The 20,345-nt window shown below is 41.2% G+C and overlaps 1 protein-coding gene across 6 annotated transcripts in view; it reads left to right on the top strand.

Moving 5' to 3' along the window:
• Nucleotides 1-20,345, top strand: part of LOC150076131 (irregular chiasm C-roughest protein-like) — a 565,240-nt gene that overhangs the window by 165,455 nt on the left and 379,440 nt on the right. For all 6 annotated transcript variants that reach the window (XM_090388091.1, XM_090388093.1, XM_090388094.1 and 3 more), the window contains exon 2: nt 18,329-18,369. The gene's annotated coding sequence lies outside the window, so the exon portion shown is untranslated. The remainder of the gene's footprint in view (nt 1-18,328; nt 18,370-20,345) is intronic.

The raw sequence follows: 20,345 nt of genomic DNA, 5'->3' as shown, positions 1-20,345 counted from the left end.
ATAAACGTTTGAGGACTGAAAATATGGAAGTGAGCTGGAGACTTCGCGCAGAAATGTGCTAGATTTACACAAGGCAACTAAAGCAATGAAGCAATATATTATTATGTCTATAAATTGCATGTGTTCCATGGTTATGTTGATTGTTTCACGAGACGAAGAACTTTCGTTTTCGGGATAAAAATCCGTACAACCTTCAATCGAGACCAACTAACTCAGCTTCGAGTTCAATAGCCGATAAAAGTTCTTTCTATTTCAATGATAGTGAGAAAGAACTTTTATCTGGCAGACAGCTGAAGACGTTGCTCAGAAATGTGCAAGGTTTACACAAGACAATGAGGAAGTTTATTATTGTGTCTGTAAATTGTGCGTTCCAGGGTTGGTTTGACTGTTTCGCGGGATGAAGAAGTCTCGTTTTCGGGATAAAAATTCGATCGAAACCAACTGACTCAGCCACGAGTTCAAACGCCGATAAAAGTTCTTTCAAATCCAATGGGAGCGAGAAAGAGCTTAACTTTAAGTTAGCCGGAGACTTCGCGCTGAATTTTGCCAGAATTAAACAAGGGAACTAAGGCAATGAGGAAGTATATTATTTTGTCTAAAATGCGCGTGTTCCATGGTTGATTTGACTGTTTCGCGGGATAAAAATTCGTACAACCTTCGATTAAGACCAACTAACTCAGCCACGAGTTCAAAAGCCGATAGAAGTTCTTTCCATTCCAATGGTAGTGAGAAGAACTTTTGGAGAGAACACACACACACAGTGTTCTCGTAAGCCTGCTTTCTGGATGACGAACTAAATATAATGTGTAAATGCAGAAAAACCTCGGGAGGTTCAAATGGACTTCCTTATTTTAATCAAGATTTTAATAACATTCTTCTCGTATCGCGCAGCCATCGAAGGGACTTCGAAGTGCGAGGGAAACAAAAATCGTCGTCGAACAACACACGGCGCAGATGCATTCGCGGCACCGGCTAATTAGTGCCACATTTAATAAATCCATTTCTCTCTTCGAGAGGCAACTTCTTTCCACAAAAACCCCACTATGACGATTGTTCGAATTCTTTCGCGCTGTTTACGGTATGTAATGAGCGCTCCACCAGAGGTTGGAAGGGGAGGGGAGCGAGAAAAGGTGCAGGGGGGAAGCTTACGCGACGGTATTTCTCTCCCCCCCACCTCGCCGGGACTCAAAGCGAAACACATGGTGTGGAACATTTTCCCCTCCTTATCAGGCGGTGTCTAGGTAGAGGGGTAATTACTCGTCTTGCCACATCGGGTTCGTCTTTATGGTACGTCAAATGGCCGCTAACTAAAAGCGGATAGCGAATTGCACGCTATCGCCACTTTTCAAACGTCTGCGCTAATTCTCGGGCGAGCCGTAAATTAAACGAACGTTCAGTCGATGTTATGAGGACGGACGGGGGGGGGGGCACCGCCACCACCACCACCGCCAGACTAGAGCGAGTGTTAAACCATCGTCCGCAAGCGTAGGTACGGGTGACGGGGAGGCTGCGGCACCGACGAAAAGAGGTAGCGGACTCAAAAAGCGGAAGTAATAACCGGTGTGGGTTAAACCGGAAGTTGTTGACCTCCACTTCCGCTTGTCCTCCAAAGAGGTTCACAAAAGGGTCTTTCCTTTACGAAACGTAACCGGGCGTTCCTTTATAGGCCCGTAAAAGGGCGACTCGCTGTTAATTATGTCGTGGCCACGGCGGGGCTGACGGCGTGGTCGGTTCTAATTTTCTGCCACTTAGTTCGTTGTTATTCGTCGAGTACTCTGCCTCTCTCTCTCTCTCTCTCTCTCTCTCTCTCTTCCCCCCCCCCCTCCGTCTCTCCTCCGGAGTGTCGTTAATGATGCCCAGTTGGGGTTGTTGTGACTTTGCAGCTGACGACAGGGATTTGATGTTAAACGCGTGTAAACAGCGGCTATAAAATGGTGGCGCTCATCTGTTGCGTTTCTTTCCGTGGCCGGTGATTTGTTTACGAGATTTGGCGACTAATCCTCGATGGATTCGGGAATTCGTGCCCGCTCCGTTCTCGTATATTGTGAGTTAATTCGGCCTTCTGCGAAGGCCCCTCACGTGACCTCTGCTAGGGTGCGTAATCCCGCCGGGAATAATCGCCTAACCAGAAACTTCTCTTCTGGTAGGGCAGCTTGACGCGAGGAGCAGCGTGACTCGCAGGTCCAGGGACGGAGCAAGGAGGGTGCATGTGCTAGGGTGCCGAAACAAAGAGAGCACCGAACCCAAGTACAGACAGTAGGCTTGGTAGTGTGGCAAGCTGCGTGGTATTGAAGAAAACATTGCAGTATGGTGTTTTTTTTTTTTTTTTTTTTTTAGGAGCATTAGCAACTAAGGTCATATTGCTCCCACAGCGTGGTGCCCATCTTTTCCACTTTTGCTCCGAGACGTGATGCAGTTTATCCATTCATAAGAAACGCTGTTTGTGTGGCATTTTGACTGAACCCAATCGCGCCAAGTTTAGTATGCAAGAGAAGTCGTTTCGAATTAAATTCATTTCGAATGTTGCCACGTTATATTTACATCCTTTCTTGCACTACGAATTCCATCAAATTAGAAAATTACTGGATGCACTTTAACTTGAAAGAAAGTGAGACAGAGAGAGCAGAAATAAACAGCAAGATGTAGAGAGGAAACTAAAGTAGAAGGAATGGATCAAGTTAGAAAAATGAGAAATCTGAGAGAGAGTGTGTGAAAGGCAAAGATAAAGAAAGAAAAACAGAGAGAAAGAGTAAAAAATAAAGAAAAACAAAAAAAGAGAGAATGAAAGAGAAACAAATAAAGGAAGAATAAAGAGAACAAAATAAGACAAAGAGAGATCGAAACAGGGAAAGTGACAGAAGAGTTGAGAGAGAGAGAGATAGAGAGACGAAGAAAAAGAGAGAAAACAGAAAGGGAGAGACAGAAAGAAATACATGGTGATAAAGAGAGAGACAAAAACAGAAAAGGAAATGTATACAGAGAGAGAGAGAGAGAAAAAACAAAGAGCGAAAAAGAGAAGTCATAAAGATAGAAAATCAAAGAAAGAGAGAGAAATACGATAGGATAAGATATACAGGGGGAAAGAGAGAGCGATAAGAGAAAAAAAAATAAGAAGTCATAAAGAGAGAAAATCCAAGAGTGAGAGAGAGAGAGAGAGAGAGAGAAACATATATATAGAGAAAGAAAGACAATCATGAAAAAAGAAAATCAAAGATAGAGAGAAGGAAAAATAAAAGAGAAAGAGAAACAGAGAGAAGGGTACAAAAAGAGAAAAAGGGTGAAAAGGAGGAGAGAGAAAAAGGGACTGATAAAGACAAAAACAGAGATAGAGGTAGAGAGAGGTGGAATTCAGAGAAAAGAGAGTAATAATGAGAACGAGAGAGAAACAGAGGGAGAGACAGGAAAGAAAGAAAAACAGAGAGGGAGGAGAAGAAGAAGAAGAGAGTTAAATGGGAAAGAGAGAATGGCTGAAATGATAAAGAATGAGTGAAGGAACGAGAGGTAAAAATGGCAGAAATAAGTGGAATATGTGGTGAGAAAATAGAAACCACACGCACTGAGCAGGAGTAGAAAGAAAAAAACAGAAAAGATGGAAAGAGATAGAGATAGACAGAACGCAGAAAAGACGTCACATAAATAAATTACACATTCTTACGTCGCCAATATTTTCTTGTCGGTGACCTATGACCTCTTTGCCATCTCTCCCTTTCCAGCATCTCTCTCTCTCTCTCTCTCTCTCTCTCTCTCAGCTAAAAGAGCGAGTTAACAGTGTAATGCCAGTTAAGCCGGGTTTGTTGTAATTCTCGTGTCAGAATTCGCAGCGTGATGCTCCCCGAAATGAGTGATGTTGCCGGGAACAGAAGCGCCCCCACACTTCAGCTCTCCATTTGTCATGGAGCCTTAACTTCGGGAGAAGTGCGGTATTATCTTCCACTTCCCACATCCCGATGCTCCGCACTGCGATCCCCCATTCATTTATGTCGGCCCCACTCACTTTAAAAAACTGCTGACAGCAAGCGACACGCACCGACCTGCTGGAATAGGTCGAGAATTGTTTAATGGAGGGGTTCTGAATAAGTTGTTTGGGGGAGGGGGAGCCCAGCCGAGGGGAGGGGAGGGGACCCAGAGAAAGAAAGAAAGCGGACAGAGAGAAGAAGAATACGGAAGGATACAAAGAACTCGTGGACGTGAGGCGGATTTCAAACACAAAGTAATCTAGGGGCGTTTGGCGAGCGCGTGTGTCCCCCCCCCCCCTTCCTTTTCGGCTCTCTCGGTGTTGATGCGGCTGGCGTCACGTCTTCTTCGTTTTTGAATAAAACATGTCGGCTTTATCAGCTTCTCTCACATGTCCCTTCAATTTTTCCTCCCATCTGGGGCGGCCAATAAATTACTGTACCGAGGAATCTATTACGCGGCTGATATAAGGAAATGCGATCCTCCCCTGCCCCCCCACCCCCGTTGACACTACAGTTAGCCCGCTCTTGTCTAATAGCTTTATTAACTCCCGAGTATTATGTCCGCGGCCTATCAAATAAAAAAAACAAAAAGATAACACAATCGCAGCGAATTCGCTAAACCGATAAAAGTCTATAAATATGGACTCTTCTTTCTTTTCTCCGGGGATTCCAGTAATTTCGCCCTTATATTTGCGAGGATAATAATGGGGAAAAACAACCGATCGTAAATCAACCACTTCCGGGCCAGATAATTCTATTTATAAAATTTAATATCCGAGACGGTGTACACGGTCGAATGTGGAAAGAAATACGTTTTAAGTGCCTCGGTATTTATGGATGCTTCCGTACCACCTTTCGATTTAAATTGGCGATAAAACAAACGCTTCAAAACGTCGTCAACTGCGGAACAGAATGACCCAAAATAAAACGAAATAATCGTCACAGCGGCGTTGTAATCAGAGCGAGCTTAAGAAGCCTATCGAGTAACCAAAAGCAGAAACTCCGACAAGGGTGGGTGGATCAGGGAGAGGTCAGACAGGGGTCAATCGTCGGAGATGGATGGATGACTTCGAATAAGATTTCGGGCATTTTAGAATAACGTGTGAGGCTCAGATAAACGAGAGCGATCCTGACTGATGAGTTGTAAAGAGGCGAAATGCATTCCTCCGCACACATTCTATCGAATTTCGGCCGTAATTCCACGGCCCGATACAAGCCGTGAACCTTCACTCACTCCGTGACAGAAGCGGGTCAGGCAAAAGCGGGCGAAGTATTTAAACGTTCTTTATTAACCCTGCAGAATTCCACGTGCTCAGTCGATTCGCCTTTTGCGAATCCTCGGAGGGGAAAGAGTTTCCGTGCGACCTTTTCGCAACGCCGAAGCGGGGAGAGGTCAATAATTCTATTTTTACACCGTAATGGCAAAACGCCGGCTAGTTGCCGTTAAAGATTACCCCTCGCTGTCACGAGCACAAGGTAGGGTAGGTGTGCGCATCAATCAGGGATGGCACCTGATGTTAAGTCGAACGTCTTATTATTTACGAATGGCTGTGTTACCGTGCTAACCGTTTTGGGATGATGAATTCCACGTGGTGCCACCTGTACGTCGATTGGTCGAGTTTTTTTCTTCTCGCTGCACCCTCCTACTGGACCAATTTGCACTTGAGGATGAATGGGGAAGCATCCATGCATTTTAATTTTTTTTCTTCTTCTTTTTGTGTGTTGGACTTTTCATCCCGGAAATAAGTACATTGTCTCGTGAACCGGTATTTGCATACAAAATAGAACTACCTATACATTTGGCGTTTATATCGCTCTATCTGGTTGTGTAATAAGCAAATATGTTTGTTTGTTTTTTTTTTTTTTTTTTTTGCTGTTTTTGGCCAGATTAATCATCTCCTCAGTTTTACGTTTTCCTCAATTTTACGTTTTTTCTTTGAGCCCTATAAAAACTTTAAATCAATGGTTCACTATATTATCGCATCCTCCATAATCCGGCATGACGATAAGATCATAAACCCCGCTGCAGTGCACGATGTGAATTCATAGTTCCTTTAGGAAGTATGATTTTGACGTCATACTGTTCAACAAATGACTACAATTAAATGGGTAATTAGGCGATTGGCCCGGAAGCCGAGGATGACGTCACTTCCGTGATGCATTTTTCGTGACCGATCAGATTTAAAAGGATGCTTCGCATCAACAATATTTATTTGTAGACATATCCGGCACATAGTTTCGCCATTCAACCTGCTTTATATGCTTTAAACCAGCGATTCTAAAACTTTTTTCTCGCCCTGTATACCTTCCTCCATTCCTCCGGAGGTCCTCTCTGCTACTACGATCTTTCTCTTCCTCGAAAGAACAACGTCAAGAAACTAGTATTCTTAATATAATTTTATCTTATAAGAGACCTACCAGAATTTTAGCTACGTGGTTAATTAACACAGAAGTGATATTGGATTTCCATCAGACAGAATCTTTTGCGTGTGATTTAACATTTGGGAAGAGTTATTACCAGTGATTTAGTATCCTATTACTGTTCACAAGCATTGTAGATAATTAAAGCTTCCTATGGACTACAATAGAATATTAACTCTCTCTCTCTCTCTCTCTCTCTCTCTCTCTCTCTCTCTCTCTCTCTCTCTCTCTCTCTCTCGTACTTCTCTCCTTAGCTTGCAATTAATAGAGGAGAAGAAGAGTTGGGGAAAGACATCCTGTTATAGCCAAGAGAATTTCTTTATCACTTCTCATTGTCTCGTGCTCGACTGCAACAATCCAATCGCGGGCAGACGATCTTAGTGGATTACGGTACGCGCATCCGATCATAGGCGAGAATCCTTGGAGTAATGCCACCTACCAGAAACAAATATAATCGCCAGGATGCAGCCACAGTTGATTAGACGTAATGTCTTGACAGAAGTGGCCACTGGGAACCCGCAGATATGCTCGCTACAAATAAATATAAACGATTTTGTGGTGGATAGTAACAAAGGAAACATACTTCCTATTGCTCCAGAAAATGGCGTCCTCACAATATCTCTTTTATCCACGGGAACAAGTAGAAGTCGTTGAATATACGGTTAAGAATTTTTTTTTTTCGTATAAACTAGGGTTTATCATCTAGTAAAGCAAGCAGGCTAGGCATACACTCACTGACAAAAAAATCAGAAACATTTTGGCAAGGCCGGCTCAAGGGTATATGGCGCCCCTACACCACACTGCCTGATGGTTCCCCCTCCCGCGGATGCGCAGATTTTTATTTTTTAGAATGATTAATTTTATCAATTTGCGCCATGGTTTAGGAGCGTTGGCGCTCCTAGGCCAGTGCCTACTCGGCCTTGCCCTAAAACCAGCCCTGCATTTTGGAGATGGATTCCCTCAGAAACCTAGTTGAATCCGTGCCACAACGTGTACGGACTGTAATCGGGCAAAAGCTCGTCCTACTAGATACTGAATAACTGCTTCTAATGTTTTGAGCAATGAGTGTAGAATACACCGAGCAGCGTAACTTTCATTTCCTATAGGCTAAAACAATCACCAAGTAATGTTAATACGTGCCTAGCATTAAAAAATGGCAAAATATATTGTAAAGATGTTTCACAGTGCAGTCGACAGATGGCGCCATGAAAACACCTCATTAAATCTAGAAACATGCTTAATTATAATAAGTATCATGCACTGAATCGCTAAAAAGAACTATTGTATACACACACACGTATCTATATCCTGTCCGGTACGCTGACCTAACAAGCTATCTGATACCCCCTACGGGTGTCATGTTTGCCCACCTGTCTGCGTAAGCATGCAGCAGACGCTTAAAGTTAGAGCAGGTGTCTCCGCACGGTCTCTCACATTCTCTTCCTTAATCGAAGTACACTGAACCCCCAATTCGGTTTAAAACAACAGTAGGTCATAATTTGCTGCGTCTGAACGCCAGAAAATGATTTAAGAAGTTTCGAATCCCATTAAAAAGGTAAGTACATCTATAAATATCTTCTCTCCTATTTGTACAATCACGAATATCATTAGAAAGAAAAATAATCATTTTTTACCCCCAATTTCCTTTTCAAAATCGCCAACTTCTCCATTATTTAAATAAACGACCACCAGAACACTCCCTCTGGTTACTCTCAACAGCAGACGTCTCTTGTAGCCCGGTCTTTAAAAAAAATCGGTTATTTAAAATAACAGCGTGAGTGATAGTTTTTAATTAATACAAACGATCCGTTTAGCACGTTTAAATAATACACCGCGCACCATTATTTGCTGTACGTGACCCTGTGCGTTACTATGGTAACTGCCATTGTTTAAAACTGGATCATTTGTTTGCACGGCCCACAGAAGAAATGCTATCCAGCTAATTGTTATTGTTATTTGCCAATATAACGCAGCGTGTTAATGCGTTGAAAGTTTAATTTTTTTTTCTCTCTCTCTCTCTTTTTTTTTTTTTTAAGGGCAGTTCTGTTCACAGTTAATCACTAGATGTCAGTGTCGCGCAGTTTGAAGGTGATTGTAGCGCGCAAAACATTTCACATCTTTCGAGTTCCGCAGGATAATTGGCAACTCTCTCATTAAGCACCTTTTCACTAGACATTTCCTCCATTCCTGCAGGAAAAGATCATAATAACGACGAGTAAAGTTAATAAAGGCCACATTCTCTATTTCATTACAGAAACTGCGTACTTCGATAATATTCTAAGTCCGTGCTGCAAGTTGGTTTCCTAGGGAAGGAAACAATTCCTTCTCCGAAGTCCTTTCTCTAAGGAACGACTTATAAGGCTTATCGAAAATTATTCTGGTAATTTGTCTACGACCTACGTTACTGCCGCTGGGAGACAGTGACAGATTCACGCACGTTCCACGGACGACTGTTCATTTTTCATCTCCTCAGATACCCAATGGTACTTAATTATGAACTCTTGCATTCGGTATGTTGGATAAGTGCTCCGAGAATGCGGTCAGCCCTGCACACAAAATCACTTATTTGTGCTCATTCCCTTCTGCGCTGGGGGGTTGCGCACGGGCGCGCGAACCAGTTGAAAATGTCATCAGTAAGGCTGCCGGATTTGTGTCGTATTTAATAACATTAATCAAGCTGTTGCTTTCTTTCTATTTTTTTTTTCTCTCTCTCTTTGCCTTTATCGTTCGTTCTTTCTAATTCATTTCCCTTATTTATTTTACAAAAAAAAAAAATGCTCCAAAATTCATCAATATATACTACCTTCTCAAAAGTATGCGGACACCCTCTCCGAAGGTGGCGAACGGTGTCAGTTAGGCGCATGCGCATAACTGACGAAACTGTACAGGAAATACAGATGTCGGCTGCTTCACGTATGAGTAAGGTGTTTGTGGAGTTTCTAAGGAGATCGTTGGTTGTAATTTTGGTGGTTGGAAGAGTCTTTGATGCTTTCAAAGTTAACGGGGGAGGGAAGTAGTCATCTGAATCCTGAAGAACGCCAGCTGTAGCGTTGGGCGAGGCCAAACTGTCCACTTCCACGATGATGATTTGATTTTCAAATGAACACCAGGGATGAGTTTGTTATTAATTTCGGTTGAACATCCAGAACATGGGTACACCCGAGTCATCGCGTTAAGGGCGTGGGCGAATTCGGGACGGATTTAAGCAAAAGAAGTGTGGGTTTTTTTTAATAGACTTTCATTTTTGGCTAATGAAGAAAGGTTATGTTATTTCACGCCACTAATTCTGGACGGATTCAAGCAAAAGAAAGCAAACCTGCAAAGTGGTAACCATGTTCTGGAGTTTAACCTTAATTTCTTTAAAAAATCTTTGTTCTTATTATTGGTGTCCAAAATATTTGAGAGGTAGTGTACTTAATCTAACGTGTTATCAACCTGTTCTTGTGTCCGTGGAAAGATTATGACAGCTGTAACAATATAGACTTGGAAGTCTCTTGGCGCTGTCGAAGAAGAATTACTCCCATTCCCCCCTCCCCTCAATAAATATACTTCCAAACAAACAGAAATAGATTCTGATGTTAAATATTGATACAATCCAGGTTTTGTCAATTTGTAACTTCCGAATATTTCTCCAAACGGAATTCGTATTTGGAAAAATATCCGGAAGTGACAAAGCGGCTTCCGGATAGTTCGCTCAGCTTACCCTATGTTTTCCACCCACCATAAAAATATCTCACAGTGCCCTAAAACATTTTCGAAGTACAGTAAACGTAATATTTTCATACCGTGCCTCTTGATCCACTTTCATTTGACTTGGTTTCTAATTTTTTCTTTCCTTCTCTACATCTGTCTCTCTTTTCTCTGTTTCTCATTTCCCTCTCTCTTCATATTTTTATTCCTTTTTGTTTTCTTTTCTGCGTCTGAAAGGCATACACACACTGTATGTATAAATCAGGAAATCAGTGCTACAGTGACCCACTTGGCAGCTGCATATGGAGTTTCTGGTGCCGTCTCTAAAAGCGAAGAGCCTTTTTTTGTTGTTTCTTATATTCTTGCTAATAAGTGGATTAATTGTAAGGAAGCAAAAACCTTTCTCTGCTCGCTCTAATCCTGTTAGTCTAAAATCCACGAACGATATCTTTAAGTACCACTTTAATCGTAACCATTGTCGCATAAACTACTCCATCCCTGCGTCCCCCCCTCAACCCATCCAGGGATGACCCAGCTATAACGTCGGAATTCCATTGCTGACTTTGGCATTAAAAATGAGCATCGCGTGCTATGAATTCACCACTCTAAAACCTCTCCTTTGTACAGCCGTAAAATTGATAAGTCAGAAAAAAACAGAAAAAAAAAAAAAATCGATTTTCTCGATTGTCATACTTCGATCATTTTTATAGCTTTCATTACTTCAACTCGCCTCACGTTTAGCATCCAGCACAGCCTCAGCTGCCCGTGCACGCAAAACCACCAGAGTGTGTACAGTACGTCCAAAAAAAAAATTCACTTTTCATAACTGCCCTCCGTAGTCGTCAGAATGGAGATTAATGTCTTCATTGATAATTTATTAAGTACCCAAAATTATTAATAAACGTATCAGTACCTCCAAGTTCAACGCCATCTGGCGGAAGTCCCACACATCAATTTTTTCCAAAGCTTTCAAAAGAGATGCGATTTTATAAATACATATTTAATAGGAAAAAGTACGTATGCCCTCACTACATCCACTCTCTTTCCCCCCTCCCTCACCTTTCATGCACTATTCATACGGGCACATTCCGCGAAACATCTTTCCGATTATCGGGCATTGATGGCCGACCCCGGCGCAAAAGAGGCAACCCGCTTTTGCGTACATTTTCTCTTCGGAAGCGGGCGTGTTTCCCCGAGCGATCTTTTATTAGCAATAAAGCACTGTTGAGTCTCCACTTTTAAATGGTGTAACACGAAACTGCCGCGTGCCTGCTGGCTTCGCAGCTTGCCACGTTTTACAACCCCATGTAATCCATATTTAGACGGTAGATGGGCAGAAGATCGCCACTTCATGGAAACTTACATCGATCCGTAACAAACTCTTCGGAAGAGTGTGAAAATAGTTTCCTCGTAAAGAAGTTCGCGTCTCGCATGAGAGGGGGAAATAGCCGAGCGAGATAATTCTGCTAAGAAGTCAGGTGGGGAACGCTTTGCACTTCTCCGATTTTTCTATCAAACGCCGCTCACCAAATGTTTGTAATCGGACCTGGAAAAGTCCGCGTCGCCATTTTTAAATTAATCGCCCTTCACGCACCCTGACTTTACCAGTCGCCGTGGTCGAGGATTCCAGCGCGTGCGGTTCCCTCATCTCCGGTTGTTAGCGTAATTGGAGCATTGCAGAAAACCACAGGTGAATTCCGACTTCGATATGACACGCGCCGGAATTCGGTTGACCCCCCCCTCCAATGACGGTTGCACACTCTGGAATGCGGGGCCACCGCTTCCTCCCGTAAGGTCTGCGCAGATCGGGCAGCGAGGACAATGATTGTGCGTTGTCATTAGCGCACAACCAACCCCGTGATGAACAGTGGACCGTCCATTACCACTAAATGGTTATGGCTGGCAATTGGCGATGATTCGGCCCGCCATCATGATCATCACCATCAAGGGAAGCGCGGGCGGTTTTCCATATGACCTCGTAACATTAGCGTGACAACACGCGCAAGTAGCTGCTATCGGAGGATTGGCATACCCTTGGTGCCCCCCATTTTTCTAATGCTCCCCGAGTTGCCCGACATTTGCTTATCTGTAACGGACAGTTGAGATGAAAACGAGACTTCCTTATCTCGGCAAGGAACTCTTCAATTTTCCAAGTGAGCGGAAATGGTGATTGCAACGGTGGCCTGGCCGGCCTATCTGAGGATATAAAGTTGGTGAGCGATGTTCGTCTGGCTGCTGCTGTTTGGTGTGTTTTTAATAATATCGTCACTCTTCACTCTTAAGACATTTCGTAGAAGATGGCTTAATACAGTTTGTCCTGTTTCACTTTTCCTTCGCATTGCAGTTTCCTTGCAGGAAATGGTGGAAGCGTGATTTGACACCTTGCGTGGAAACTTGCAGTTCGATGGCTCTCCTTTTGCCTCTCGAAATATTGGGAATGTGTTTGCGTTTAAGAAAAATGATGCCATAAAATGAGGAATTTAAGCCTAACTAACACTTGTGATTTCTTTAATGGCAACTCTTCCAGTTTCACGAAATATCTTCGTTTAAATATGCGCAGTTTGTAAAAGGACATTTCCAGGCAGTTTACTAAGATTTAAATAAAAATAGTGAACCACGTGATTTGACGAAAGTTTAGTGGAATGTGCAAAGTTAAAATTGCTAAGTGAGAAGTAAGCCCAAATCAGCCCAATACTAAACTAAACTTTCCAAAATGGAACTTAAAAAATCGTACACCCATAACCATAAAACTGCAATTCTTTCTCTCTCTCTCTCTTTATGCCTGTCTGTCTCTTTCTCTGTCTTTATGCTTGTCGGTTTTTCTCTTTATAACTATTTTTATCTTTATACATCTCTCTCTCTCTCTCTCTTTGTGTATCTGTCTGTCTTTCTACCTGTCTCTCTCTCTCTGTCTTTCTGCCTGCATTTCTCTCTCTGTCTGTCTGTCTGTGTATCTGTCTGTCTTTCTGCCTGCATTTCTTTTTCTCTCTCTCTCTCTCTCTCTCTCTCTCTCTCTCTCTCTCTCTCTCTCTCTCTCTCTCTCTGTCTTTCTGCCTGCATTTCTCTGTCTGTCTGTGTATCTGTCTGTCTTTCAGCCTGCCTGCCTTTCTCTCTCTCTCTCTCTCTCTCTCTCTCTCTGCCTGTCTCTCTCTTTATCTTTCTCTATCTTTCTGTCTGTCTCTTTCTCTCTAATTTCTGTCTTTCTGTCTCTCTCTCTCTTTCTCCTTATCTTTCTGTCTCTTTGTCTATCTCCCTCACTGTATCGTTCTGTCTCTCTTCTCTCTCAACTGTTTCTTTTTATTTTTCATTCATTCTTTATTTATTTATTTATTCTTCTTCTCCCTTATATACCAATATTTTTCTAAATTTACACTTTTTTTACCTTCCTCCTTTGTTCTCTCTCTCAACTGTTTTTTTTTTTTTTTTTTTTTCTATCATTTATCGTTTATTTAGTCTTCTGTTTCCTTTACATGCCATTCTATTTCTAAAATTTCAATTATTTCTCTTCGTCCTTTCATCTCTCTCTGTCTCTCTCTCTTTATTTCTGTCTGTCTATCTCTTTTTGCTTGTCTCTCTCTCTCTCTCTCTCTCTCTCTCTTAACTGTTTCCATCGTTCTTTATTTATTCTTTTCTTTTCCTTGTATACCATTCTCTTTCTAAATTTGCACTTCTCCGCCTTCATCCTCTCTCTGTCTCTCAGACATAACACTGAACTGCACTATAACGACAGTGGCAGGTTAGTATTTAATGGACTGCTTCTTTCACCCCCCATCCCAAAACAACTTCTTTGATTTCCTGAATGAGGTAACACCTTTGCATATTTAAGCTGAAAACAACGAATATTTCGCTCATTAAAAATATTAAGCAGATTAATTCTCAAATGTCCAATAAATCGTCGAATGGACTTTTTTGTGACTGCACCATTCCTCGGGGATTCCATGTTTTGCGTATTTCGCGAAATCGGCATTCTGTCTCTCATAAACACATTTTTTAATGTTGCCTTCACGTAAGCCTACCGAAAGGGCATTTGTTTTTTAGGTCATTTCGTCATTATCGAGTAAAATCCAATTAACAAAGGCAACTCTCTGGGGAAAAAAAATTAGAAATAAAGAGTACAAGCTCATAGGAGCGAAGTACTTATGGATTACAGGATAATTACAATATACAGCAGTCTGCGAGTCCCAGAAGCGTAATTACAAGTTGCAGTGAACAAGAATTACATTTAATTTTTTTTTACCAAATTTCTGTTGTTAGAATCATTTGAAATGCTTCTTGTTTAATCTGGGCAGACAAGCTGCAAAAACACAGTTCACTTTCTCCGTAAATCATCGAAGAAGAGCAAAAAGAAAACGGAGGGGGGGACATGGAATGGGCAAAGGGGTGGAGACAAAAACAAAAGAATTGTTAAGTACCAAAAACGAACGCTGTTTCTTGTGTCTCTAATGCCAGTTTGAAAGCCAACCAGCGAATCAGAGGAGAAAGTTAAAAGCGATCATTCGCCAGATCTGTGGAGCATGTTAAAGTGGGACCATCTAGTAGAGGGTTCGAAAAGGGGGAACGAGCATACGGAGAAAGAAAGCAGAGGGGACGAATGAGCTGAAAAAAAAAAAAGTCATTCACAGAAACCCTTTTCAGCACCAGGCGGGCATCTTTGGGAAAACTTCCAGCCTGTAATAGTTGGCCAAATGCCAACAATTTTTTTATTTTTATTATTTTATTTATTTTTTTTTTTTTCGTTTTTGCTGACATTGATTTAAACCAATTGCACACTGTGAAACTGGAGAGAAATATGAAAAGTTGTCGCCTGCACATTGCTGACTTTGAGAGGTGCCTGCAAAACAACTTTGCCTCCACTACCTCAGGCTCATACGAACAAATTTCTGCTCTGTTACGTCTCTGCCCTGCATCTTTCTGCAGTAATGCTTTCTCCTTCTCCTAACTCTAGGGGCCTTCGGATTATTGTAATGGTGTTTCGGTCTCCAAAGAATGACCCCGTTTTCTTTCCTTTTATTATTGTGTTTTTTTTCTACTGGGATAATCTCCCTCTGCTCCGGGCGTCTGCGAATGCATAAAGGGCTGATTGGTTAACGCCCCGTTGGAAGAAATTTAAAATAGGCTTCGAAAAAAATTATGCACGGTCCAATTTTGATCTGGGATTAATGACCACAATGCCGGTCTTTTCGGTGACCGAAATGAACGAAAGAAAAAAATTCAATCTCTTTCGTATTCAGTTCTAGTTTTGTTCTAAAGTTGCGTGCTTAGGCTCAGATATTGTCTGACTTGCATTCAGGTCTCTAGACTGTCTGTAAACTGTGTGTATTCGTTATTCGGTCACCCCCTCTTCCCTTAGTACAGAAATAATGAGGCGATGGAAGAAGAGGACGGACAGACAGATTAAAGGTGCAAATATAGAAGAGGAGGAGGGACAGACAAAAGGTACAAATATGGAAGGTATACAAACAGACAAGTACGCGAGCAGAGAGTATACGTGCGTGTGTGTTCCTGGGCTGACTGGGCATTTGAGCGGACTGACAAACTCTTAAGGTACTCATGAGGGGAGGAATCCTCCCCAAGAGGACCTTAGAAATTCATCCGGACTTCGAAGGGAACCGAACCCGGACCGACACACACAAAAGTAGTGACTAGTGTAATCGCATAACTAGTGGTAAAACATTCGATTATATCCTAATGAAATAATCGAATGAGTTTCTGTAATGGATGAATCATTTGATTGATATGAGAATAATCGATTATGCCCATCAATTCCCAAAATAAAATAAAAATAAAAATAAATGTAAATATGAAAGAGAAAGAATGGACGGGTAGGCAAAAATGTAAGGAATGGATGAACAAGAAAGACATGAGGAGAGACGGATAGACAGAGATAAAAAGAGAAAGAAGTGAGGAGAAAGAGAAGGGGGATAGACAGAAATAGTCTGAAACAAACAGAAGGATTACGTAGAGAGAGAGAGAGAGACGGATAATGTATAGAGAAATAAATGGAAAGTGGCACGGGGAGGGAGGTGAAGAATTGTATAGATATTTGCGGAAGAAAAGAAGGTAATTATGTAGGAGCAGAACTAAACAAATAAAACAGCGCACAATCAACTGCAGGAATCTTCATTCCTTAGTTAGTAATCAGGGCCTTAGCATCTCTCTTGCAAAGTGATGAAGATTTATGTCGAAAACAGTACAGCGGTTATTAGCGTCACACAAAGCACACACACGCTACATTAAGGTAGCTTTCGTTGGTACGTCTTCCCTTCCTCCCCTTTTTCCGGTGCAGTTACCTGGCTGTGATCCCACCATCCCTAAATCATGTACCTGGTGTGCTGACTGGCTCTCCGACACGCTGCCATGGTTCTTTCGAGGCCTCTCTTCCTCTCTCTGTTTATCTTGCCATCTATCTGTCTTGCTCAGCAGAAATTGATACATTAAAGGTGGAGGGTAAGAAGAAATGGACCGAGAAATTGAAGAAAAGAGCTGTACACTCATTTACATAGCGTAGAATACGCTTGACAAAGTCCGAGGAGAAACCTGCCATTGGGAGAGTTAACTCGCATCGTTTTGTCGTAGACAGTCTTAATGAGAAAAACTGTCTTGGAAAATATATGGTTTCTTTCTTTGTACTTGGCAATAAAATGAGCCGAAAGAAAACGGATGCGGTGGCAGCTAAAAGTCATTCGCATTTTTGTTTTCAACCAACTTAATCTGTTATTAGTAGGAAAGAGGGCAATTTTCTCGATGAAAAATTAGCCGATTTCACCATTAAAGATCTCCCTTTCAGAAGCTAACTTGTAACTGCGAAATTAGAAAAAACATTCGCAATAATTGAGAGCGTTGCACGTTTATTTATCACGTGCAGGAAAGAAGAGAACGTGCTTGTTTCTCGCGTGGTCTGCCACGCGATATTGTTAATAGATGCGCTGATGCAACAATAAGATATTTGTAGATTGTAGCGTGATCGATTGTTAACGTTGATCTCGAGCCCAACAATGGAACTAGGTTTTTTTTTTTTTTTTTTTCAGTCGTTACTTAGCAACAAGACTATCTTTTACTATACAGGCACTCTTTCTCTGCAGAGAGTCAAGTGTCATTTCAAAAAACAGTCCAATGAAAAACTGGGAGTTCATTAAGTGCCGGTGCAGCATCAGCCGCACGCACAAACACACAATTCTCATTTCCCAATTACTCCTTTGTCCAATAGCAAATCTCCTGGCTGCCTGCGAGCGCAAGTGCACATCTTGAAAACTTTGAGAACAAACGCCAGGACGTAAGTGGCCCGAGGGTACCCGTGTGAGGCTGAACTTCCACGAAGAATGTGTCGTTGATGTTGCCGTTTGCCCCCCGAAACTGGTCCGACAGTTTTCTAGGCACGTGTACGAAGATGCAAGGACGCGACTACAGCTACCGGCCTATAAGACAACTGCGTTAGGTCGCGGACAGTCTCCGAGGGCATGACCACCTGAGTCCGTTCGCGCGAGATTGTTTTTTCCCTTCTTTTCTTCTTATTTCTATTCTTCTGTCTTCCCCTACTGCGTTTGTCTGTTAGTAAGACCTGCAGTAGACTGCGGGCACAAAGACATGGACAAAGACAAAGACCTTAAGCCATCGTAAGAAAACTTGTGTCGCTGAAGTAATTGAAATGGTTTTGGAACGGAGATTGGGGGGGGCGGGGGACAGATTCAATGCGGATCACCGCTAAGTTTTGGATTTTCGCTATGAAAATTTGGTGGTAGTTTGTATCAAAAAGCACCATCGGAAATGAAAATAACTAATCATCGAGCAGTTATTCCTGGTAAGGCTGCAGATTTTAACTTTTCTTTATTACAATACGTCATTTAAATTTCATTAAGTGTATCTAAGAGCGAAAATCAAATAATTTAAATAAACGCAACCTTTCCTCAACACTAAGCAAATCTTTAATGTCTTTAACATAAGGCCGCTGTAGCCTAGTGGTCAGGCGCGCGGGTGCATAAGTACACGTGCCTTGAGTGACCGGGATTCAAGTCCGTGACTGCTGAATACGGTGCTATTTCTTGTATTCTCTCTCTCTATCTTGTGAACTCCTCTGACCGTTTGGTCGTCCCGGAGTATAAACAGAAAATTTATTTATTTATTTATTTATTAAAGACGTTGTTTCAATGTTTTGTTATGAAATATTGATTGAAAGTTGTGTTGTGTATTTATTATGTTTACTTCCAGTATTTAATTTTGATGGATATCGATCAAAATAATAATATTGCTTTATTTTATTTCAGATAAACGCTTGGAGTTTGGTTATCCAACGTCAGGTGTGGAAGTAAGTGTACATTAAGCCTAAGTCCAATTTTTCATATCAGAACGCGGTAAAATTCTCTTTTTCGCTGTACTGAACATGGCCTAAAGCCAACTGAATTTTAGGACCCTGCCCACGAAGGATGGGTGAAGTAGTTAAGGCAATTGGGTAAAGACAAAGTAAACTTCAGTGCTAAGTTCGAACTTTCTTTTAGGACATTGACATCACCTGCAAAAGTGATGTTGAGTAGTTTTAAAGGACTCTATTTTGAGGTAATGTTCCACCATTAACGCATTCAGCTGTGCTGTATGATCATGTTCATTACTGCTCGAACTGCGCATGCGCATTTGTAGTTTTACAGACAGTGACACCACACGCAGAATAAAGAATATTTCTGGTAAAGTTCATGCGTCTAGCGCGCTTTTATTCCAAGTTATTCGTATTATTATTATTATTATTAATAATAGCCATATGGTGCAAGGAAGCCTGAGGCTTATGCTGCACCAGCCAAAAAAAAAAAAAAAAAATTTCCCTATTACCCTGAGAGAGAGAGAGAGAGAGAAGTAGAAAGGAATCACCAAGAAAGAGAAGAATGATGATATCCAGCTCAGGACCCTGGGTGTGCCAAGCCCATACTCACCAGATGTGAGCCCCTGGGGTTAATATGATGATCCTTGTACAAATAGAAAAGTTTAACAGATAAATTGCTAAGAAAAATGTTAAAAAATCAAGTAGCAAATGAAATGTTAACAAATCAACTAGGTAAAAACCTCCTGAATATAAAATGTTCGAAAATCGAGGACATGAAGTGAAAAATAGAAAATGTGAACAAATCGGGTACAGACAGAAAATTTAAAATAATACGACTAAAAAATTCCAAAAATTTATACAAATAGAAAACGTAAGCAAATTAATACAAGCAGAAAATATTAACAAATCAAGTATGAAGAGAACTTGTTAGCAAATCAGGTAACTTGGTTATCAAATCAAGTATAGAGAGAACTTGCTAGCAAATCAAGCATGAATATAATATGTTAGCAAATCAAGCATGAATATAATATGTTAGCAAATCAAGAATGAAGAGAACTTGTTAGCAAATCAAGTATAAAGAGAATTGTTTAGTAAATCAAGTATGAATAGAATATGTTAATAAATCAAGAATGAAGAGAACTCTCTAGCAAATCAAGTATGAAAATAACTTGTTATCAAATCAAGTATGAAGAGAACTTTCCGGCAAATCAAATATGAATAGAGCTAAAGCTATTTAGCAAATCAAGTATGAATAAAATTTTTAGCAAATAAAGAATGAAGAGACTAATTATTAAATCAAGGATGAAGAGAACATACTAGCAAATCGAGTGTGCATAGAATATGTTAGCAAATCAGGTATGAAGAGAATTTGTTAGCAAATCAGGTATGAAGATTTGTTAGCAAATCAGGTATGAAGATTTGTTAGCAAATCAGGTATGAAGAGAATTTGTTGACAAATCAGGTATGAAGAGAATTTGTTGACAAATCAAGTATGAATAGAATATGCTAAGAAACGAAATGGAAATATAATATCATATGTCTGAAATCAAATCAAAAGACGTCGGAACTTGTAAAAACAGACGTAAATCCAAGATCCAAATAACGGAGCACTATCTTTAGCAAATCAAATATAATAAGACAGAAACAACAAGCAAAGAAGAGATAAGACCAGATCAAATTATTTAAGGAATGAGATGTTTTGTCGACCTCCTGAATGGCGAACGTCTCTCGTGTATTAAATAACCTCATGCATCACTACGTACATTTTGTTCGCGAATTCGTTTTTTTTTCCTTCGCGATATGTTTTAGATCTGTTTTCGGCGCAGGGACGCTATTATCATCTTTTCGAAGACAAAACCCGCAGCTCTTTGATCTGAATAAACGCTGTTACGGACGAATGGGGACAAGACTGGCTGTTGTTCGCGAATAAAATTTCCTTCGGACATCTCCATCAAAGTAGCTCTCGAGCA

This window comes from Mastigoproctus giganteus, chromosome 13 (assembly GCF_048544385.1).
Source record: "Mastigoproctus giganteus isolate SK-2022 chromosome 13, ASM4854438v1, whole genome shotgun sequence".
In the NCBI taxonomy this organism is placed as follows: domain Eukaryota; kingdom Metazoa; phylum Arthropoda; class Arachnida; order Uropygi; family Thelyphonidae; genus Mastigoproctus; species Mastigoproctus giganteus.
The sequence above is the reverse complement of the archived record's forward strand: the minus strand, read 5'-3'. Positions and strand labels throughout refer to the sequence as shown.